We start from the raw sequence: 24,672 nt of genomic DNA on the forward strand, positions 1-24,672 counted from the left end.
TTTGACAGTGGTAGAAATCAGAAAAATTTTAGACAAAGTTCAAAGTAAATTTACTATCAAAGTACGTATATGTCACAAGAAACAACCTTGAAAATCATTTTCTTGTGGGCATTCACAGTAAGTACAAAGAAACAACAAAAAAGCAGTAAATATGGAGAATATGAGATGAAGAGTCCTTGAAAGTGTGTCTGTAGTTGTGGGAACAGTTCGGTGATCTGGTGAGCGAAGTTATCCCCTATGGTTCAAAAGCTGATGGTTGAGGGGTAATAACTGTTCCTGAACCTGGTGGTGTGGGTCCTGAGATTCCTATACCACCTTTCTGATGGCAGCAGCGAGAAGAGAGCCTGAATGGCATGTCCCTGATGCCGGATGCTGCTTTCTTGTAACAGCACTCCGTGTTGTTGTTCTCAGTGGTAGGAGGGCTTTACCCATAAGACATAGGATCAGAATTAGGCCACTCAGCCCATCGTGTCCATTCCACCACTTCCTCATGGCTGATCCCGGATCCCATTCAACCCCATACACCTGCCCCTCTCACCATATCCCTTGATGCCCCAACCAGTCAGAAATCTATCACCTTCAGCTTTAAATATATCCACGGACTTGGACTCAACCACAGTCTTTGGCAGAGCATTCCACAGATTCATGACTCTTTGACTAAAAAAATTCATCCTTACTTCTGTTCTGAAAAATTGCCCCTCAGTTTTGTGGCTGTGTCTTCTAGTTCTGGATACTTTCACCAGAAGAAACATCCTCTCCACATCCTCCTCATCTAGTCCTTTCAACATTCAGTAGGTTTCAATAAGAACCATCCCCATTCTTCTAAATTCCAATGAGTACAGACCCAAAGCTGCCTTCTTTCCCAGAATTATCCTCATGAATCTCCTCTGGACTCTTTCCAAAGACAATACATCCTTTCTGAGATAAGAGGCCCAAAACAGTTGACAGTACTTCAAGTGCAGCCTGACTAGTGTCTTATAAAGGCTCAGCATTATCTCCTTGTTTTTATATGAAGAAGTGAAAAAGGCAAATGGTATGCTGGCATTTATAGCAAGAGGATTCGAGTACAGGAGCAGGGAGGTACTACTGCAGTTGTACAACAGTTTTGGTCCCCTAATCTGAGGAAAGACATCCTTGCCATAGAGGGAGTACAAAGAAGGTTCACCAGATTGATTCCTGGGATGGCAGGACTTTCATATGTTGAAAGACTGGATGAACTGGGCTTGTACTCGTTGGAATTTAGAAGATTGAGGGGGGATCTGATTGAAACGTATAAGATCCTAAAGGGATTGGACAGGCTAGATGCAGGAAGATTGTTCCCGATGTTGGGGAAGTCCAGAACGAGGGGTCACAGTTTGAGAATAGAGGGGAAGCCTTTTAGGACCGAGATTAGGAAAAACTTCTTCACACAGAGAGTGGTGAATCTGTGGAATTCTCTGCCACAGGAAACAGTTGAGGCCAGTTCATTGGCTATATTTAAGAGGGAGTTAGATATGGCCCTTGTGGCTAAAGGGATCAGAGGGTATGGAGGGAAGGCTGGTGCAGGATTCTGAGTTGGATGATCAGCCATGATCATAATAAATGGCGGTGCAGGCTCGAAGGGCCGAATGGCCTACTCCTGCACCTATTTTCTATGTTTTGTATATTCTATTCCCCTTGAAATAAATGACAACATTGCATTTGCCTTCTTTACCACTGACTCAACCTGTGAATTAACCTTCTTGGAGTCATGCATGAGGATTCCTAAGACTCTTTGCACCTCTAATGTTTGAACCTTCTCCCCACTTAGATAACAATCTGCACTATTGTTCCTTTTACCAAAATGCATTATGGTATATTTCTCAGCATCGTATTACGTCTGCCACTTTTTTGCTCATTCTTCCAATATGTCTAAGCTCTGTTGCAATCGCATTGCTTCCTCAGCACTACCTACCACTATCTTTGTATCATCTTCAAACTTTGCCACAAAGTCATCAATTCTAAGTCATTGACAAACAATGTGAAAAGTAGTGGTCCCAATATTGACTCCTGAGGAACACCACTAGTCACTGGCAGCCAACCAGAAAAGGCCTCTTTTATTCCCACTCTCTGCCTCCTGCCTGTCAGCTATTGCTCTATCTATGCCAGTATCTTTCCTGTAAATCCATAGGATTTTATCTTGTTAAGGAGCCTCATGTCAGGCACCTGCCTTCTGAAAATCTAAGTCAGGGGTGTCAAGATCATTTTAGGTCACGGGCTGGATTGGGCAAAATGCGACTTCATGCAGGCTGGATCAGTTGTGCACACATGTGTGCTCCCACAGCTTTTGTTGCCTTCGTTTTTTCAACCTGCTCTCATGTGTCTCAGTCTCTGCTATAACTACAAAGTGTTTCACTTTACGAATTTATACTTTATGCTTTATATACTTAATACTTTATTGTCACCAAACAATTGATACTAGAATGTACAATCATCACAGCGATATTTGATTCTGCGCTTCCCGCTCCCTGGATTACAAATATTAGATATTAAAAATAGTAAAAATTAGTAAATATTAAACATTTAAGTTATAAATTATAAATAGAAAATAGAAAAATGGAAAGTAAGGTCGTGCAAAAAAAACTGAGAGGCAGGTCCGGATATTTGGAGGGTACGGCCCAGATCCGGGTCAGGATCCATTCAGCAGTCTTATCACAGTTGGAAAGAAGCTGTTCCCAAATCTGGCTGTACAAGTCTTCAAGCTCCTGAGCCTTCTCCCAGAGGGAAGAGGGACGAAAAGTGTGTTGGCTGGGTGGGTCGTGTCCTTGATTATCCTGGCAGCACTGCTCCGACAGCGTGTGGTGTAAAGTGAGTCCAAGGATGGAAGATTAGTTTGTGTGATGTGCTGCGCCGTGTTCACGATCTTCTGCGGCTTCTTTTGGTCTTGGACAGGACAACTTCCATACCAGATTGTGATGCACCCTAGAAGAATGCTTTCTACTATTTTTTTTTATACTTTTATACTATTTATATTTTTATACTATTATTATACTTTCTACTAAAATTTTGTTTCTTATGAAGAAGATTGCCTAGCAAGCATTATTTTTATGATTGGTATTAACTTACAGTCATAGGCTACAAGAAAGTTGTGATGAGAGAGAGAAAAAACGATGCTATTTTGGCTAAGATTGTTTTGGGAGCCACACCCTTTCCATTAATAAACCATTTGAAATCGAACATTAGCAGACTCAAATGTAGAACTAACGAAACAAATTGTAAATGTAGGCTACACAACTGCACCTAATTTTTATTAGCCTGCTTCCAGCAATCAAACTCAGACAATAAACACAGTTAGCCTCTAATTTTTATTGAAGTGATCACATTTACAATAATAGAATAGTCAGAAAATGAATGAATCACAATATTATGACACTCAATATTTCATAATGCATTTTGCTTACATGTCGCAGTGTATCGAACAGTGTCACTCATTTTTCACTTGCTGCTTCCAGTCACCTGACATCTCTCGGCTTTAACCAGCCTGTCAACATTCGGGACCAGTTTCTGGGCAGTTGTGATTTTCATAATGTCATTTAGGTGTCTGTGTGTCAGCTGCGAGTGCAGTTTGGATTTGTTAATGTTCATTATAGAGAATGCCTGCTCACAGAGATACGTTGTCCCGAACATGCAAAGGATCTCCGAGGCAAAGTCTGTCATCTTGGGGTACATTGGTCCCAGGTATTGATAGAATGAGTCCAGACCCACAGTCTCAAATTTATATTTCAAAGCTGAGTTACACTGAATTTCAATTAGTTCCATTTGGAGTTCCTCTGGCATATCTGATGCTGCATTGACAGCAAACGGTAAGAAAAATAGTGAGAATTTCTTCTCGAGCTGAGTGAAGACTTGGAAACAATTCTGAAACTCACTTTTCAGCCATGATATTTGTCCTTGTACCTGTCCATGTTGTCATTATTCCCACGAGCGACAGGCACAGACTGCAGAGAGGGGAAATGAGCTGGGTTGCTCCGGGATAGTTGTATCTCCCACAGGCCTAATTTAATTTGAAAGGCACGAATGCTGTCGTAGTCTGCCGTAACAAGTTTGTTGCGGCCTTGCATGTTAACATTAAGCACATTTAAGTGCTCTGTTATATCCACCAAAAATGTAACATCATGAAGCCAGTCTGGGTCATCCAACTCTGCCACTGGCTTCCCTTTCTCGTTCATGAATAGTCCAATTTCCACACGTAATTGAAAAAAAACGTTTGAGCACAACCCCTCTGCTCAACCAGCGGACTTCAGTGTGGTAGGGTAGGCCGTGTCTAATATTACTTTCGGACAAAAGAATGTCAAATTGCTGATGGTTGAGTCCCTTGGCTCTAATAAAATTAACTGTTTTGATTACTACATCTATGACATTGTCCATTTTCAGGCTCCTGCTACATAATGCCTCTTGGTATATAATACAATGAAAATTCCAGAATTCCTGCTCTGGATTCCCTGTCTGAACTTTCTCTCTGAGTTTCACAACAACACCTGCCTTTTCCCCGACCATGGATGGTGCGCCATCTGTTGCCACGCTGACAGCGTGACTCCAGTCAACCCCCAGTCTGTCCAAGGCCTCGATGAGGCAGGAGAAAACGTCGTTCGCCGTTGTGGTGTTTGTCATGGGCACCATCTCCACAAACTCCTCGGTGACGGTCAAAGAAGCATCAACACCACGAATAAGTATTCCCAATTGAGCTACATCAGTCACGTCGGTGCTCTCACAGTTGCAATAGAGAAGGCAATAAATGACTTCACTTTGTATTTTAGTTGACTGTTCAAATCTCTTGCAAGGTCCTGATTCTCTCTGCCACAGTATTTCTTGACAAGCTGATATTACCAAAAGCCTGTCTCTTCTCAGGGCACACCAGCTCAGCTGCCGTCAGCATGCATGCTTTGATGAATTGCCCCTCTGAGTATGGCTTTGACGCAGCAGCTATTTTGTTGGCAATAATATAGCTGGCCTTGACAGCTCCATCATGAGACTCTCGACTTTTGGTGAACACTGATTGCTGTGTTTTCAGAGCTGCTTCAAGCTCGTTTACCTTTCTGAGTCGTCCTGCGTACTTGTCATATTTTTCTCTGTGTGACGTCTCATAGTGTCGTTTGATATTGTACTCTTTTGCCACAGCCACTTGTTGCGAGCATATCAGACACACAGGTTTGCTGTTGACCTCAAAGAAGAAAAAAACGATCTTTCCAATTATCGTTGAATATCCGACCTTCGATGTCAACTTTTCTTTTCTTGGAAAGCATTTTGAACCACAGCAGTAAACAGTCTCAGCCTTGCCACAGGTGTTACTTATCTGAGTACTCTGTGTGTTTGTACTGTGTCTGACGACGTAAGTGGGGCCCCAGTGGTCTTCAGTGCAGGGTGGTAGGTGCTTATGCACAGCGGGTGGTTAACTGCCGCCTATTGTTTTCTAAGTACACACAACAAGCTGCCAGCACAGACGGTGGTGGGAGAGAGAGCGGCTGCTGTAGAGATACATAATAAATGGTCGTGAATATACTTTTTTCCCCTAAATTATCCTGTGGCCCCTTCACGGGCCGGTAGTTTGACACCCCTGATCTAAGTAAATAACATCCACTGCCTCTCCTTTATCTGCCCTGCTTGTTCCTTCTTTGAAGAATTCCAACAGATTTGTCAGGCAAGATTTCCCTCTACAAAAATCATCCTGACTTTGACTTATTTTATCATTATTCTCCAAGTACCCTGAAATCTTGTCCTTAATAGTGGACTCCAGCACTTTCTCAACCACTGAGATTATGCTAACTGGCCTATAATTTCGTTTCTTTTGTCTTCCTCCCTTTCGTAAAGAGTGGAGTGACATTTGCAATTTTCCAGTCCTGCAGTACCATGCCAGCATCAAGTGATTCTTGAAAGATCATGACCAATGCATCCGTTATCTCTTGTCTCAGGACTCTGAGATGTAGTCCATCTGGTCCAGGTGACTTATGCACCTTAAGACCTTTGAGTTTGCCTAGCATTTTTTCCTTTGTAATAGCAATGGCACTCACTCCTGCTCCCTGACACTCACGGACCTCTGGCATACAGCTGGTGTCTTCCAAAGTAAAGACCGAAGCAAAGTACTTAATAAGTTCATCTGCCATTTCTTCGCACCCTAGTACTACCTCACCAACATCATTTTCCAGTGGTCCCATATCAACTCACACCTCCCTTTTCTCTTTATATAACTGAAAAAACTTTTAGTATCCTGCTTTATATTATTGGCTAGTTTGCCTTCATATTTCATCTTTTCCCTTCTTATAGCTCTTTTAGTTGCCTTTTGTTGGATTTTAAAAGCTTCCCAATCACCCAACTTCTCACTCACTTTTGCTACCTTATATGCCCTTCCCTTGGTTTTATGCAGCCCTTAACTTCCCTTTTCAGCCATGGTTGTCTAGCCCTGCCATTTGAGAACTTCTTCCTAGGTGGGACATATCTATCCTGCGCCTTGTGAACTATTCCCAGAAATTTCAGCCGCCTCTTTTCGGCTGTCATCCCCACCAGTATACCTCTCCACTCCACCTGAGCAAGCTCCTCCCTCATGCCTCTGTAATTTCCTCTATTCCCCTAGTAGACCCAAACACAAGCTGCTCTAAAAAACCATCTCATAGGCATTCAACAAATTCTCTCTTGCAATCCGACACCAACCTGATCTTCCCAATCCCCTTGCATATTGAAGTCCCCCAGTACAATTGTGTCATTACCCTTATTACATGCCCCATGCAGCTCCCTTTGCAATCTCAACCTGCATTTTGGCTACTATTTGGAGGCCTATATATGATTCCCATATTGATATCCATGATGGACTGAGCTGTATCCAAGTACCTTTTGTAGGCTTTTTCATTCAAGGGCATTGGTGTTTCCATACCATGAAATGATGCAACCATTCAGTACACTGTCCACCACACACCTATAGAAGATTGTTTCAGTTTAAGATGATGTGCCAAATTTTCGCAAACTCCTGAGGAAGTCGAGATGCTGCTGTGCTTTCTTTGTGTGGCACTATTGTGCTGGGCCCAGGACAGACTTTCTGAAATGATAACACCGAGGAATTTAAAGTTGCTGACCCTCTCCACCTCTGATTCCCTGATGAGGACTGGCTTGTGGACCTCCAGTTTCCTCCTCCTCAGGTCAATAATCAGTTCCTTGGTCTGGCTGACATTGAGTGAGAGGTTTTTGTTGTAGCAACGCTCAGCCAGATTGTCAGTCTCCCTCCTGTCCCTCTGCTGCACAGTTCTCTATTTTGTACTTCAAAGTCAAATTGCTTTTTATTATCAAAGTTTCTTTAAATTCGTGATTTATCTGCTTACAGGCAGCCACAAAACAAGAAACCCGAAAGAACACAATTTTAAAAAAAGACCAATACTCAGTGTGCAGAGAAAATAAAAAAAACAGATCAGATCAAATGATTCAAGCAATAAAGCAGGCATCAGAAGGAAATTGAGTCCATAAACCTGAAGCCGGGAGCAGCCGGAGTGGGCCCATCGTCTCAGTCTCACTCTGTCACACAGAGGCAAATCAGCATGAAGCTTGCGGATGCTAAGTCCAGAGCAGCCTCATCGTCGGTAGGAAAGCCAATGTTTATTGAACATCTAATGTTGCATTTGCAGAGATGGTGTTGCGGCACCTTCCTGAAGTTCCATAGTTTTTCTGGTGATGGCATTTTGGTAAGGGGTTAAACCCAGTGATGATGCAGAAATGATGATCTGTTCTGGATATTCCTGCTCCAGAGTGCTTCTTTCTGTGAGAAATTCTGGTGGATGGTGGACAGAGAGCACGTGCTGTGTACATCTTGAGCACTTGGCCCTAGAGTGGTTTTAGATACAGTGCCGAACAGGCCCTTCTGGTGTTCCAAGCTCTGCCATCCAGTGACCCCCCAATTTAAATGCCCAGTCCCAGCCGGAATACATCACTGTGCAACTGTGTGTTGGATTTCCAAAGGAACAGACCTCAGAGTCAGGATGCACAACCACTCCATCCTCCTCATCTTCCTCAACATGGGTGCCCCCCAGAGCTGTGCTCTGAGCCTTTGCTGTACACTTTGCTCACGCATGACTGAACGGCCAATCACCCAAGCAATCACATTGTCAGGTTCACCGATGACAGTGGTGGGGCTTGTCACCAACAATGATGAGAAAGCCTGCAGAGAAAAGGCTGTCATAATCTCTTCCTCAATGTCAACAAGACCAAAGACATATGAGCAGTTTCAAACTCCTGGGAGTGCACATCTCACACAACCTCTCATGGTCCCAGAACAGAGTCAACATAAACAGGAAAGCTCACTAATGCCTGTCCTTTCTGAGAGGTTGAAGAGAGCTGGATTATGCACATCTATACTCACTTCATTCTATGGATGCGCAGTAGAGAGCATCTGAAAAAGCTGTATCACTGCAGGGTTTGGAAACTGCATTGCGGCGGGCAGGACATCTCTGCAACAGATAGTCGAACCTGCCCAACGTGTCACCAGCATCAGCCTACCCACCATCAAGGACACATATAGAGAAAGGTGCTGGAAAAGGGACAGTAACATCATGAAGGATCCTACCCACCCTGCTCATGGACGGTTTGTTCCACTCCCATGAGGGAGGAGGCTTCATACCATTGTTACGTACCCTGTAACTGGGTTGCCAAACCAGCAGAAATGGATCACTCAGTTGGAGTCTGGATTACTAGAACTAAGAAAGTTTTATTAAAGAAACAAGCAACACAGTACTCTAATCAAAAGGATAATAAATGCAACAGTTCAGCAATGATAAACACACAGGTACACAGAATTTGGATAACAGGATCAATCAAGCTCTATCGTCGTCTAGGGGTAAATGACCAGTTTCAAAGTGACGCAAAGTTCAGTTCAATTGAATTCAGTTCAGTTCGCAGTAATCACTGCCATGGGAGATGGACAGTGGAGGGAAGGAGAGAGAGAGCAAAAACGAATGAATATTCAAACGGCTTCCACACAGATATTCTTCGCAGTCAGCTTTTGGGCGAGCCCTTTGTGATGTCTTCTGAGTTCACCAACCGTGACCCCTCCGTTTCCAGATACGATCGTTTCTCTGCGGTGAACCTGGCACCCAGGAAAGGGCGGACACACACACCAGGTTCCCGCCAATCATGCCTTTCCACCCTGTGCGTCTATGGCTTGGTCCCGCGACCAGCCCTCCAAAACTTCCCACCGACTTATGGGAGGCGCACCACTTCCAGGGTCTCGTTACCTCGTGGTGTCGTGTGTGTCCTGCCTTAGCGACGCTGTCCTTTTTTATCCCCCTGCTGGGGTATCGCCTGTCCATCACTTCAAACAGTTCAGGGTTCAAAGGGGGAGCCGATTTTGACAGCTCTCCTTCCGTCAAACTCTCCCGTCCCTTCATTAACATCTCCAAATGCTGCTTCATTGTTTTCCTTATCTCTCTTTCTCCTGAAGACAGATGGCAGACCAACTGCTGATCCCACTGGTGCCAGCACAGGACAGCTAACATCTTAGTCTATGTGTATTCTCGTCACAGCATCCACACCAGGACCACCAGACTCAAAAGACAAGTAGTTATGCTGATCAACATCTCCACACACGAATTCCATGACTACTTTATTATTTCCCGTCAGTCACCTTGTGTATAGCCTAGCATCACTTTATGGACACACAATCAATCTACAAACATACGTATATAAGCTATCTTATGTATTTATATTTCTTGTGTTTTTTATTATTGTGTTCTTTATCTTTTGTGGGTTTCTTTGCACTGCATTAGATACAGAGTAACAGTTATTTTGTTCTCTTATACTTGTGTACTTCCCTTGAATCTTAACGTTAGCCTATTCACGGGAGAATTTGCAATGGCCAGTTAACCTACTGACCGGTACATCTTTGGAGTGTGGGAGGAGACTGGGTCATCCAGAGGAACCTCACGCACACATGAGAAGGAGCGTACAACCTTCCTTACAGTGGATCCTAGAATTGAACTCTGACCTCCAACACACTGAGCTGTAGTAGCATGGTGCTAACTGCTATGTTACTGTGGCACACCAACTGGATTAACTGGGTAGAAATGCTGCCAACTTCTGACCCACCCACAGCTTGCGTCTCTTGAGTGGTGTTTTTGCCTTTTTCTGCAGTCCCTTGAGCTACTTTGCAAGAAAGAATGGGATTTGACAATGTTTTTGCAGTTTCCTTAAGATAACCTAAAATTCCTTTTGAGTGACTTTTAGCTTGTTTGCATATACAGATAGATGTCTGTTTAATTTGTTTAGATTCCAGCCCGTATTTTGGTAAACATAAGAGATTATCTCTTAATCTTCACATGTGGATCAGCAATAGCAACGTTTTAGGAACAGCTTCTTCCCCTCTGCCATTGGGTTTCTGACTGTTCTATGAACAATACTTCACTTTTGCTCTCTTTTTCTGTATTCATTTATTTTCTCTATTTCTTATTGAGTCTCATAGTAATTTTTAATGGTGGTTGTCCATCGTATCTGATGATGACAGAAAACCTGTGCAGGAGAGTTTTTAAAATGGAAAAACCATTACAGTGGGGCAGTTTCACTCTCTCAGCCTTGGAAGTTGGGGTCCAGTGGTACAAGTAGTTGTCACAACTGGGGTCTCCCTTGGTTGCAGTGGTTGACCATGACTTCCCCTTTGCTTCGCCATGCCCTTTGCTCTCACAAAGCGTTACAGAATCGCCTTCCTGATCGTTGGATCTCACTGTTGATTTCATCTGCCCCATCCACTGGAGCTGAATTCGCATGCTAGGTCAGGTATGTCCCCTGTCTTACCGGAGTATGAGACCCACTGACTACCCTCGCCTGGTTTAACCTGCCTGTTGAAGCTCTGGCCACCCACATGCAAACAGCTTCTTGGAGCCACAGGTGAGAACTGAGTGTCCTGTGGGGCCCAAAGGTGAGGTGCCCCAGAATGGACATGCCATGCCCCTTCACCAGTGGTGCTAGCCCTCCCTGGACACCCCCATACACCCCACACACCCCACATCTTGAACCATATTGCAACCGCAAAAAAGCAGATTCAGATTCTGGGTTTCTACCTCAGGGGCTGTTGAGGGGAAGGACATCTCTCGCTCTTGCCATGAGCTGACTTGATTGTACCTGAACGGTATTGGGGCCCACTCACACTGGGAAGCCCATTTCCCTGAAGCTTAATTTGCAGGTTGAGTCAGTGGTAAGGGAGGCAAATGCAATGTTAGCATTCATTTCGAGAGGGCTAGAATATAAAAACAAGATGGGATACTGAAGCTTTGTTAGGCATTGGTCAGACTGCACAGAGTATTGTGAGCATTTTTGAGCCCCTGATCTAAGAAAAGATATGCTGATTCTGGGAGTGAATGAGTTAATGTATAAGGAACATTGAATGGCTCTGGGCAAGTACTTGCTGGAGTTTAGAAGAATGAGGGGAGATCGCACTGAAACCTATTGAATATTGGAAGGCCTAGATAGAGTGGATGTGGAGAGGATGTTTCCTATAGTGGGGGAGTCTAGGACCAGAGGACACAGATAGAGTGGATGTAGAGAGGATGTTTCCTATAGTGGAGGAGTCTAGGACCAGAAGGCACAGCCTCAGAGTAGAAGGATGTCCATTTAGAACAGAGATAAGTAGGATTTCTTTAGCTGGAATGTGGTGAATCTTTGGAATTCATTACCACAGGCAGCTGTGGAGGCCAAGACATTGAGTGCATTTAAAGTGGAGGTTGATAGGTTCTTGATTAGTCTGGGTGTCAAAGGTTACAGGGAGGAGATTGGAAAATAGGTTTGAGAGGGATAACAAATCAGATATGATGGAATGGTGGAACAGACTCGATGGGCTGAATGGCTTAATTCTGCTCCTACATCTAATGAATTATGGTCTAAATGTTGCAACTGATGCTGTGCTGTGTTCTGCGAGGTGGTGAGCTGCCGCGAGGTTGTTGTTTTTGACATGAGCGTGTGAGTGAATATTTAGAATGCTTGGCCTCAGTATGTGGGGAATAATTTCCTGTCTGTTAGAGATACCCTTGGCTTGTGACTGCTTAGGGAGATGGCCTGACTGTTCTCTCTGCCCTTATGGGTGGTTGTCAGAAACAGAATCAGAATTAGGCCTCATGTCACTGGTATATGTTGTGAACTATCTTCAGCCCTTTTCCACCTACCACCCCCCAGCTTGTTTTTCTTTCTTCATCCCCCCTCCACCACCCACCTGGCTTCACCTGTCCTCCTTACCCTCTCCCCACCGTCTTGTTCTGGTGTCTTCCCCCCTTCCTTTTCAGTCCTGAAGAAGTGTCTTGGCCTGAAACATCGACTGTTTATTTATTTCCATAGACGCTGCCTGACCTGCTGAGTTCCTCCAGCATTTTGTTGTGTTGCTCTGGATTTCCGGTATCCGCAGAAGCTCATTGCAATACGTAATAAAAAGAAAACTGTAAAGTACCACAAGCAATAAAAGATAGTGAGGTAGTACTCATGGGTTTATTAACCATTCAGAAAATGGATGGCAGAAGGGAAGAAGCTGTTCCTGAATTGTGACTATGTGTCATGAGTCTCCTATATCTGCTCCTTGATGGTAGCAATGAGAAGAGGGCATGTCCTGGGTGATGGGGGTCCTTAATGATCGATGACACCTTTTTGAGACATCGCCTGTTGAAGATGTCTTCGACGCTGGGGAGTCTAGTGCCCATGAAGGAGCTGGCTGAGTATACTACTTTCTGCAGCTTTTTCTGATACTGTGCCTTGGTCCCTGAGGGAATTCGAGAAGAAAGCCACACAGGAAATATCAGGAACTCACTGCTTCTCCTAAGGCAATAGTTGACAATTTTTCCGGAAGCTCCCACATTATCAGCAGCTTCTAGGAACCGTTCAAAGCTCAAATTACAGATATGTTATCAAATACAACACTGAGCTTCATTTTCTTGCAGGCATTCATAGTAAATACAGAGAAACACCATTAAATCATTGAAAAAACACACACAAGATGAGCAAACAACCCATGTGCAAAAGACATGCTGTACAAATACAAAAGAGAAAATAATAATAATAAATTAATAAGAAATAAGTATCAAGAATAGGAGTTGAAGAGTCCTTGAAAGAGTGTCCATGGATTGTGGGGGCAGTTCAGTGATGGGGCAAATGAAGTGAGTGAAATTATCCCCTTTGGTTCCAGAACCAGATGGTTGAGGGGTAATAATTGTTCCTGACCCTGGTTGTTGAGGGGTAATAACTGTTCCTGACCCTGGTTGTTGAGGGGTAATAACTGTTCCTGAACCTGGTGGTTGAGGGGTAATAATTGTTCCTGAACCTGGTGGTGTGGGACCTGGTGGTTGAGGGGTAATAATTGTTCCTGAACCTGGTGGTGTGGGACCTAAGCCTCCTGTACCTCTTCCTAATGGCAGCATTGAGAAGAGAGAATGTCCTGGATGCTGTGCTCAATGATGGGTGGGGGGGGGGGGCTTTACCCGTGAAGGCTGAGGGAACAAGGCAGTGAGAGAGAGTGCGCACCAGATACATTGCTCCACTCTTTGAGACGTCAAGGAGAAGGCCATTCAGCCCATCAAACAGTTGATGGCTTGGTGAAAATGCTCTTCCCTGAACCTCACCCCGCTGTTCTCTCCACTTACCTCAGGGCTGTACATCTGTGAAATTCCCATTGAATCGGCTTCCACTGCTTTTCAGGTGACATCTTCACTTCAACCCAATTTCAAGTTCAAGTTTATTGTCATTTGACTGTACGTATATAAAGTGAAACGAAACAACCTTCCTCCGGACTATGGTGCACCCATAAAACACATCACACACAGCAAAGAAAACAAAATATTACCATAAATAAGTTAATAAAATGTCATTGAAAATGCATGTAGTGCACAGCACAAGTAAACAGTAAACAGCTCACTGTCCTCGTGATGAGATCTCGGTGGTGGCAGGGTATTCATTAGTCTCACAGTCTGAGGGAAGAAGCTGTTTCCCAGTCTGACAGTCCTAGTGCTGACGCTCCTGTACCTCCTTCCTGATGGTAGTGGGTCAAAGAGATTGTGGATGGGTGGTAGGAATTTTCAACAATGCCTTGGGCCCTTCGGGTACAATGCTCCTGATAAATGGCAGAAATAGGGGAGAGGGAGACCCCAGTGATCCACTCGGTGGTTTTTACTATCCTCTGTAGTGTCTGATGCCGTGCAGCTTCTTTACAACGCAGCCAGACAGAACGGTCTGAATGGTGCTCCTGTAGAACGTTGTTAGAATGGGGGTGGGAGCCTTCCTTGCACAACTATTTTCTCAGGAAGTCCAGATGCCACTGTGTCTTCTTGACTAATGAGGAGGCGTTTCTCACTCTTGGTCCTTAACACATTCAGTTATTTTGGTAGAATAATGGTTGATGTAACTTTACAGTGCTGGTGATCCCAGTGCTGTCTGTAAGGGGTTTGTATATTCTCTGTGTGACCATTTTCAGGTGCTCCAATTTCCTCCTGCATTACAGAGACATACGGCTTAGGCTTAGTAAGTTGTTGGCATGCTATATTGGCTCCGGAAGCGCGGCAACACTTGTGGGCTCTCCAGTATGATCCTTGGTTGTGTTGTTCCTTGATGCATTTCACTGTTTCGATGTTCATGTGACAAATAAAGCTGATCTTTTTATCTGCCAAAATGGTCTCACGTCCTCTTTGCACCCGCCTAATTTCTCTCTTCTGTTCCCCAAGGGAGTCACTTGATCCCAACTGCCTATAGTTGACATTTGCCTTCTACTTTCATGACCAGAGCTTCAGTATCTCTTGTCATCCTCTGGTCCTGAACTCTCCCCATTTCAACTTCCACTTGCCAATGTCCCTTAACCCGTAAACAGCCCCTCACAACAACCTTTCTAACACCATCACAATTCGACTTGCTCCATGTCAACTGAATCTGTGATTGAACAATTCAAAGTTCAAAGTAAATTTAGTAACAGAGTATATATATGTCACCATATACAATCCTGAGATTCAGTTTCTGACAGGCATACACAATAAGTCCAATAACTATAATAGAATAAATGAAAATCCGCACCAATAGGGTGGACAACCAGTGCACAAAAGTCTGCAGTTATGGAATCATTTCAGAGTTGTGGAAGGTGAAGTGTTCCACACTGGTTCAAGAACCTGATGGTTGAGGGGTAATAACTGTTCCAGAACCTGGTGGTGTGGGTCCTGAGGTCCTTGTACCTCCTACCCAATGGTAGTAGCAGGAAACAAGCATGGCTTGGATGGTGGGGGCCCTTGATGATGGATGCTGCTTTCTGGTGGCAGCGCTGTTTGTAAGTGTGGTCAGTGATGGTGAGGGCTTTGTGTTTCCACATCTACAGAAACCTTTGTGTTTGGAAGTGATCGCTTCATCCTTCATCCTTATTTCTCAGCTGTGCCCACATAACTTCACTGCATGATCTCCCAAGCATATCAAGTTCAGTTTATTGTCATTCAACCATATACATTTACAGTGGTGCTAGAAAGTTTGTGAACACTGTAGAATTTTCTCTATTTCTGCATAAATATGACCTAAAATGTGATCAGATCTTTATGTAAGTCCTAAAACTAGATAAAGAGAACCCAATTAAATAAAGAGGAGAGGAGAGGATGGCAGCGCACAGCGGCCACTCCGGTGATGAATATCTGTTACCTGTCAAGTAGGGTGCCGTGCACAATCCTGATTTGATGGAGGCAGACGTGAGAGCTTGGAGGAACATCTGGTGAAACTTCTGAAATGCCTGTTTCGCTGCCGCTGCTACTGTGTGATCCAGAATCTCCGGAGGGGAAGGCCCCGAGTCCTTGGCTTTGCTTGTTGCTCGGCGGCCGGAGCCGGGTCGAAGCGCTCGGCAGAGATGGTGCTCGATGCTCAGTGTCGGAGGGCTGGTCGGAGGCTCGAAGTTTTCAGACGGACTCAGAGTCGGCTGTGGTCGGGTGCTTCCAGAATGCTGCATCGGCAAGTTTGCGGCGCTGGAGGTTCATGGCAGGGAGAGTTTCTCCCTTCTACCGTCTGCGTGAGAAGAAGGGGCTATCGGGACTTTGAGACTTTTTTTTACTGTGCCCATGGTCTGCTCTTTATCAAATTACCGTATTGCTTTGCACTGTTGTAACTATATATTATAATTATGTGGTTTTTGTCAGTTTTAGTCTTTAGTCCTGTGTTTCTGTGATATCATACTAGAGGAACATTGTGTCATTTCTTAATGCATGCATTTCTAAATGACAATAAATGAGGACTGAATGTCCTCATAATCTAATCTAATCTAATCTAAATAACACAAAAACATTATACTTGTTCATTTATTTATTGAGAAAAATGATCCAATGTTATACGTATTTGTTGGAAAAAGTACGTGAACCTCTGGGATAATGCCTTCTACAAAAGCTATTTGGAGTCAGGTGTTCCAATAAATAAGATGAGATTGGAAGTATGGGTTGTAGAGGTGCCCTGTCCTATAGAAAAGACACACAAAGTCAGGTTACTGACAGAGCCTGCTCTTTTCAAGAAAGATCTGTTTATGTGCACCTTGCTTCGATGCAAACAACTTTTAGAGGACCTTAGAAGAAGAATTGTAGAGATGCACAAAGCTGGAGAAAGTTCCAAAAGCATTTCTAAAGACCTGAGTGTTCATCAGTCCACAGTGAGAGAAATTGTCTACAAATAGAGGAAATTCAGTACTGTTGCTACTCTTAGTGGGCATCCTGTTAAGATCACACCAAGAGCACAATGTGCAATGCTGAATGAGGTGAAAAGGAACCCAAGGGTAACAGCAAAAGACTTGCAGAAATCGAGAACTTGCTAAAGTCTCTGTTCATGTGTTTATTATAAGAAAAACACTGAACAAGAATGGTGTTCATGGAAGGACACTATGGAGGAAACCACTGCTCTCCAAAAAAAACCATTGCTGCATGTATTAAGTTTGCAAAAGACTGCCTCGATGTTCAGCAGCGCTTCTGGGACAATGTTCTGTGGACATTTGGGACAGAAGAGCCACCTCCAGCATCTGAGAAGAAACAATTTCTCACCAAAGTGGGATTGCATAATTTTCCTGATGGATTTTGCAAGAGTTTCCATTTTTAAAAAATCAAGATTGTTTCATGTCATTTCCAGTACACTTACTCTGGATATGATGCAACGTAAAAATCACAATGAGATAAAGAACACAATAATAATAAAACACAAGGACTATAAATACACCAGGTAGCTTATATTCATAAATTGATTGTATGTCCATAGACTGATGCTAGGCACCGGAGTGTCTGTATATAAGGTGACTGACAGGAAATGATAAAGTAGTGGTGGTTGGGGGCGTGGAGGGTTGAGTTAGGGGGTGGAGGTGTTGATCAGCCTTACTGCTTGGGGAAAGTAACTGTTTTTGAGTCTGCTGGTCCTGGTGTGAATGCAAAGTAGCCTCCTCCCTGATGGGAGTGGGACAAACAGTCCATGAGCAGGGTGGAAGAGATCTTTCATAATGTTACTGGCCCTTTACCGATATCATTCTGTAAAAAATGTCCTTGATGGCAGGTAGGCTAGTGCTGGTGATGTGTTGGGAAGGGCTTTCAGCGACTTTTGTGAAGTCAAGATGACCCAAATGTTTCACAGCTGATTAAATACTTGTGAAGTGCAGTCAAAAATGTGATGTACAAAACATAGCAGACAATTTGTGCTTGAAGTTTCCCTTATCTCTCATTGAATAATCTGAACTGCTGATCTTGGTTAGCAGGTAAATATGACTCAGAAGAAACTCCCTTTGTGTGCATTTTTACCACTGTCTCTTTCTCCAGCTCCCCTCTACCATCCCTTATTCTGGCTCTCTTTATTATGCCCCTTTTCTTGAACTGTGTAATAGAACATAGAACATAACTCAATGCCCACGAAGATGTGCTGACCTTTTAACCTACACTAAAATCAATGTAACTTTCCTTTTCAACTGACCCCTCCAGTTTTTTGTCATTCATGTGCCTTTCTAAGATTTTCTTAAATGTCCCTAATGTGTCTGACTCTCACCTTAAGACAGGAGCAGAATTAGGCTATTGGGCCCATCAAGCCTATTCCACCATTCCGTCATGGCTGATTTATTATCCCTCTCAACCCCATTCTCCTGCCTTCCCCCTGTAACCTTTGATTCCCTGACTAATCAAGAACCTATCAACCTCTGCTTGAAACAAACCCAATGACTTGGCCTCTACAACTGTCTGTGGCAATGAAGTCCACAAATTCACCACCTCCTGGCTAAAGAAATTCATCCTCATCTCTGTTCTAAATAGGTGTCCCTCTACTCTGAGGTTGTGTCCTCTGATCCTAGTCTCCCTCATTATAGGTGATATACTTTCTATGCCCACTCTATCGACCATCTTCAATATTTGATAAGGTTCAATGAGGTACCCATCATTCTTCTAAACTCCAGCGAGTATGGACCCGGAGCCATGGAATGTGCCTTGTATGTTAACTTTTCCATTACCAGAATCATTCTTGTGAACCTGACACCATCCCGTCAGAGTATTTCATTCACCCACTACTCTCTATGCACAGAACTTACCTCTGACCATCCCCCCCAATACTTTCCTCCAATCGCCAAAATTATGCCCCCTCATATTAGCCATTTCCACCCTGGGAAAAAGTGTCTGACCATCTACTCTATCCCTGCCTCTTATCAACTTGTACACCTCCATCAAGTCATCTCTCATCCTCCGCTCCAAAGAGAAAAGTCTGAGCTCACTCAACCTCTCATCGTAAGACATGCTCTCTAATCCATGTAGCACCCTTGTAAATCTGTTCTGCACCCTCTCTAAAGCTTCCGCATCTTTTTATGAGGCAACCGGATCTGAACATAATATTCTGAGTGTAGTCTAATCAGGGTTTTATGGAGCTGCAACATTACCTTGTGGTTTTTGAACTCAGTTCCCTGAGTAATGACAGCCAACATGCATTCTTAATGCCGCCTTAACTACTCCATCAACTTGTGCAGTAACTGCGAGGGATCTTTGGACATGAACCCCAGGATCCCTCTGTTCCTCCACACTGCTAAGAATCCTGCAATTAATCCTGTATTCTGCTTTCAAATTCGACCTTCCAAAGTGAATCACTTCACACTTATCCAGGATAAAAAGTGCATCACTGCATGGTACGGAAACTGCACTGTGGTGGACAGGAAGGCTCTACAGCAGGTAATCAAAATGGCTCAACGCATCATCAGCTTACCCACCATCAAGGACTTATATGCAGAAAGGTACCAGAAAAAGGCCAATAACATCATGAAGGATCCCTTCCACCCTGCTTATGGACTGTTTGTTCCACCCGATGCACGCCAGAACCACCAGACTGAAAAACAGTTAGATTAGATTATGAGGACACTCAGTCCTCGTTTATTGTAATTAAGAAATGATACAATGTTCCTCCAGTATGATATCACAGAAACACAGGGCTAAAGACTAAAACTGACAAAAACCACATAATTATAATATATAGTTACAACAGTGCAAAGCAATACTGTAATTTCATAAAGAGCAGACCATAGGCACGGTAAAAAAAATCTCAAAGGCCCAATAGCCCCTACATCTCACGCAGATGGTAGAAGGAAGAGAAACTCTCTCCCTGCCATGAACCTCCAGCGCCGCAAACTTGCCAATGCAGCACCCTGGAAGCACCCAACCACAGCCAACTCTGAGTCTGTCCGAAAACTTCCAGCCTCTGACCAGCCCTCCGACACCGAATACCGAGCACCATCTCTGCTGAGCACTTCGACCCCGCCCCAACTGCCAAGCAACAAGCAAAGCCGAGGACTCTGGGCATTCTCCTCTGGAGATTCTGGATCACACAGTAGCAGCGGCAGCAAAACAGGCATTTCAGAAGTTTCACCAGATGTTCCTCTGAGCTCTCACGTCTGTCTCCATCAAATCAGGATTGTGCACGGCACCCTACTTGACAGATAACAGATATTCATCACCAGTTACTTTACCCAAGCAGTAAGACTGATCAACACCTCCACCCACTAACTCCACCACTACTTTATTATTTCCCATAAGTCACCTTGTGTACAGTCTGGCATTACTTTATGGACATATATATAATCTATTTTATGTATTTATACTTATTGTGTTTTTTTATTATTGCGTGCTTTATCTTATTATGTTTTTTGTGCTGTATTGAGTCCAGAGTAACAATTACTTTGTTTTCCTTTACACTTGTGTACAGGAAGTGACATTAAACAATCTTGAATCTTGATCAAAGTGTCTGTCCTTGGTCCAGCGGCTGGTGCAGCATTTCCTCTGTACCCATAATGCACTGGAGCATCCTCTGGCAATTCACTCTGTGTGTCTGATGTAAGTGGGTAATAGTGGCTTCACTGCCTCTCAGCTTTGTAATGTCACCAACCCATTATGTTGCAACAATTGAAAGGATTATTTATTAAGGGGATGTGAATGTTCTCCTGTTAGTGCCGCAGTCCTATCAATAAATTACATTGAGGAAGATGTCAGCAGCTGCTGTTAAACACTGATTTTAGCATCACCAAATTCTGGTTTGAGTACTGCTCCCCGTTGCTCTCTATGGATGTGGAACATTGAGTTCATCTTTCTAATTCTGATCTCTGACTTACACCTGTTGCTGCTCTTTATTGATTTTACACTCCAGTTATTTGGAAGTTGTTAACTCTGTCCAGACCCAATCAGAATCAGAGTCAAGTGTAGTATTACTGACACATGTTGTGAAATGTGTTGTTTTGTGGTAACAGTACATTGCAATGCATAAACAAACTATAGATTACACAAAACAAAAATATGTAAAAAATTAAGTAAGTAGTACACAAAGAGAGAAAAAACATAAGAAATAGTGAGTTAGTGTTCATGGGTTCATTGTTCATTTAGAATCTGCTGGTGGAGGAGAAGAAGGTGTTCCTAAGTCGTTGAGTGTGGGCTCCTGTACCTCCTTGATGGTAGCAATGAGAAGAGGGCATGTCCTGGGTGATGGGGATCCTTTATGATAGACACCACCTTTTTGAGGCATTGCCTGTTAAAGACGTCCTCGATGTTGAGGAGGCAAGTGCTGTTGATGGAGCTTTTTCTGATCCTGTACAATGTCAGTTAAGATTATAGATAGATAGATGCTTTATTGATCCCAAAGGAAATTACAGTGTCACAGTAGCATTACAAGTGCACAGATATAAATATTAGAAGATCAGTAGAAAGAATAGAAAATAAGTTAGCACAAGCAATCAAACGGGGGGAGGGAGTCGTAAGCACAAAATAATCTGCAGATGCTGGGGTCAAAGCAACACTCACAACACGCTGGAGGAACTCAGCAGGTCGGGCAGCATCCGTGGGAAAGATCGGTCGACGTTTCGGGCTGGAACCCTTCGTCAGGACTGTAGAGGGATGGAGCAAATAGGGCCTCTTCTCCTTCCCTCTACAGTCCTGATGAAGGGTTCTGGCCCGAAATGTTGACCGATCTTTTCCACGGATGCTGCCTGACCTGCTGAGTTCCTCCAGCGTGTTGTAGGGGGAGGGAGTCATCACTTCCCCGGCTATAGGTTGACTCATTATAGAGTCTGATGGCTGAGGGTAAGAATGGCCTCGTATAGCGCTCTTTGGAGCAGCACAGTTGTCTTGGTCTATTACTGAAAGAGCTCCTCTGTTCAGCCAAGGTGGTAGGCAGTGGGTGAGAAACACTGTCCAGAATTGCCAGTATTTTACATGGGGTCCTTTGTTCTACCACAGTCCCAGTGTGCCCAGTTTGACTCCTATAACAGAGCATCCTTTCTAATCAGTTTGTTGAGTCTGTTGGTATCACCTGTGTTGATGCCATTGCCCCAGCATTGAATATTGTACTGGTGACAACAGACTGGTAGAACAAATGAAGGAGAGGCCTGCATACTCCAAAGGACCTCAGTCTCCTCAGGAGGTAGAGGCAACCCTGGCCCTTTTACACAACCTGTGTTGGTGCTGTACTCAAGTCTGTCACCCAGGTACTTGTCAGTCCTCACCACTAATAGCAACAGGGAACAGTGCAGGCTTAGTCTTTCTAAAGTCCATCACTATCTCCTTTGTTTTACTAATGTTGAGCTGCAGATGATTCAGCTTGCACCATTTGGCAAAGTCCTCCACCAGGGCCCTGTATTCATCCTGTTGTCCCCGTTTATAAACCCAACAATTGCTGATTCATCAGAGAATTTCTTCAGATGACATGCTCAGTGTTATATCTAAAATCTGAAGTATACAGGTAAACAGGAAGGGAGCCAATACAGTCCCCTATGGGGCCCCAATGCTGTTTATAGCCATGCCTGACACACAACTCTAAAGCCGCAAAAACTGTGGTCTGCCAGTCAGGTAGTCCATTATCCAGGATACAATGGAAGTGCCAATCTGCACTGAACAGAGCTTTGGGGACTCACCTTCACAATGAGGGCTGTGTGATAGAACCATAGAACATTACAGCACAAAAACAGGCCCTTTGGCCCTTCTTGGCTGTGCCAAACCATTTTTCTGCCTCCTCCCACTGACCTGCACCTGGACCAAATCCTTCCATACACCTCTCATCTATGTACCTGTCCAAGTTTTTCTTAAACGTTAAAAGTGAGCCCGCATTTACTACTTCATCTGGCAGCTCACTCCACACTCCCACCGTTCTCTGTGTGAAGAAGCCCCCTTTAATGTTCCCTTTAAACTTTTCCCCCTTCACCCTTAACCCATGTCTTCTGTTTTTTCTCTCCCCTAGCCTCAGTGGAAAAAGCCTACTTGCATTCACTCTATCTAAACCCATCATAATTTTATATACCTCTATCAAATCTCCCCTCATTCTTCTACGCTCCAGAAAATAAAGTCCTAACCTATTCAACCTTTCTCTATAACTCAGTTTCTCAAGTCCCAGCAACATCCTTGTAAACCTTCTCTGCACTGTTTCAACCTTATTAATATCCTTCCTGTAATTTGATACTGAAGGCACTTGAGAAATCAAAAAACGTGACCCTCACAGCACTGCCCTGCTTATCCAAATGGGAGTAGGCTCTGTTCAGCAGGCAGATGGCAGCATCATCGATTCCAATGTACTCCTGGTAGACAAACTGCAGGAGATCGAGGGCTAATCTGACCAGGGGTTGGAAGTGAGCCAGGACCAGCCCTCTAGGGTCTTCATGATGTATGAGGTCAGGGCCCTGGATGGTAGTCATTAACGAGAAAAAATCTGCAGATGCTGGAAATCCAAGCAACACACACAAAATGCTGGAGGAACTCAGCAGGCCAGGCAGCATCTATGGAGAACAGTACAGTTGACGTTTCAGGCCGAGACCCTTCAGGCCACACATGATGTTTTCCACACTGTTGGGACACTTTCCAGGCTGAGACTCAGAATGAAAATGCACTGGACAACTCCACACAGCTGCTCAGCACACTCCTTCAGGACGTTGGGTTCACATTATCCGGTCCCAATGCTTTGCCATGTCCGAGTTTCCCCAAAGCCCTTCTCACCTGCTCAGTAGTGAAGGTGAGTCCATCATGACTTGGAGAGTTGGTGGAAATTCGGGGCTGGGGAAATGAAGATTAGGACGAGAGCAATTGATATGTGGAGTTGTGTATGGTAAGTACGGGCCAAGGAAGGGATGTAGATAGTGGTAGTCTGTGTTGTCCATCCGTTGGGTCCCTGGGCACCTAGAGTGGTGTGCTAACAGGGGTGTGAATGGGAGGGCATTTGTCAAACCTATTGAAAAAAATGGTTTAACTCATTAGCCCATTCACAGCTGCATTCTGAGGATCTACAGTGAGTCTGATTGAAGCCGGTAATGTTCTTCATGCTTTTCCACACCTCCCGTGTGCTACTCTGCCCAAGCTTGTTCTCAAGCTCTTTCCCGAATTCCTCTTTAGCCTCCTTGATCTTCGCCTTTAGCTCCCTCTGCACACGTTTCAATTCCGTCCTGTCCCCGATCTAAAAGCTCTCATTTTGTGGTTGAGAAGAGCCTTCAGATCACTGGTGACCCATGTCCATGGATACACATTGTATTAAAAGGACAGGCAGAGGGGGTGGCATTGTTCTGTTAGCAAAAAAATGAAGTCAAGTCATTAGAAAGAAGTGACAAAGGTGCTGAATCATTGTGGATAGAGCTTAGGTATTGCAATGGTAAAAAGACCCTGATGGGAGTTATGTACAGACCTCCAAACAGTTGTAAAGATGTGGTCTACAAATTACAACAGGAGATAGAAAATCATGCCAAAAAGGCAATGTTACAATAATCATGTGGGACTTCAATATGCAGGGAGATTGGGAAAGTCAGGTTGGTGCTGGATTACAGGAGGGGGAATTTCTAAAGTGCCTACGAGGTGGCTTTTTAGAGCAGCTCATGGTTGAATCTACTAGAGGATCAGATATTCTAGATTGGATGTTGTGCAATGATCAGGAATTGAATGGAGAGCTTAAGGTAAAAGAACCCTTTGGGGAAAAAGATCATAATATGATCAAAATCACCCTGAATTTTGAGAGAGAGAAACTAAAGTCAGATGTATCAGTATTACAGTAGAGTAAAGGGAATTATGGAGCCATGAGAGAGAATTTGGCCAGAATTGATTGGGAAAGAACACTGCCAGGGATGATGGCAGAGTCAGCAACGGCTGGAATTTCTGGAAGCAAGTTTGGAAGACACGGGATATACACATCCCAAAGAGGAAGAAGTAATCTAAAGGCAAGATGACACAACCGTGCCTAACCAGAGAA

General features: G+C 44.0%; 1 protein-coding gene across 6 annotated transcripts in view; it reads left to right on the forward strand.

Moving 5' to 3' along the window:
• The window catches only part of LOC140196126 (lipoma-preferred partner homolog), a 477,606-nt gene that overhangs the window by 40,753 nt on the left and 412,181 nt on the right, over positions 1 to 24,672 (forward strand). Inside the window, exon 1 of one of the 6 annotated variants that reach the window (XM_072254858.1) lies at positions 20,222 to 20,297. The exons of the other annotated variants lie outside the window; for them this stretch is intronic. The gene's annotated coding sequence lies outside the window, so the exon portion shown is untranslated. Of the gene's footprint in view, positions 1 to 20,221; positions 20,298 to 24,672 lie in introns of those variants that run through there. 6 annotated transcript variants of the gene reach the window in all.

Source organism: Mobula birostris, chromosome 4 (assembly GCF_030028105.1).
Source record: "Mobula birostris isolate sMobBir1 chromosome 4, sMobBir1.hap1, whole genome shotgun sequence".
NCBI classification, from domain to species: Eukaryota; Metazoa; Chordata; class Chondrichthyes; order Myliobatiformes; family Myliobatidae; genus Mobula; species Mobula birostris.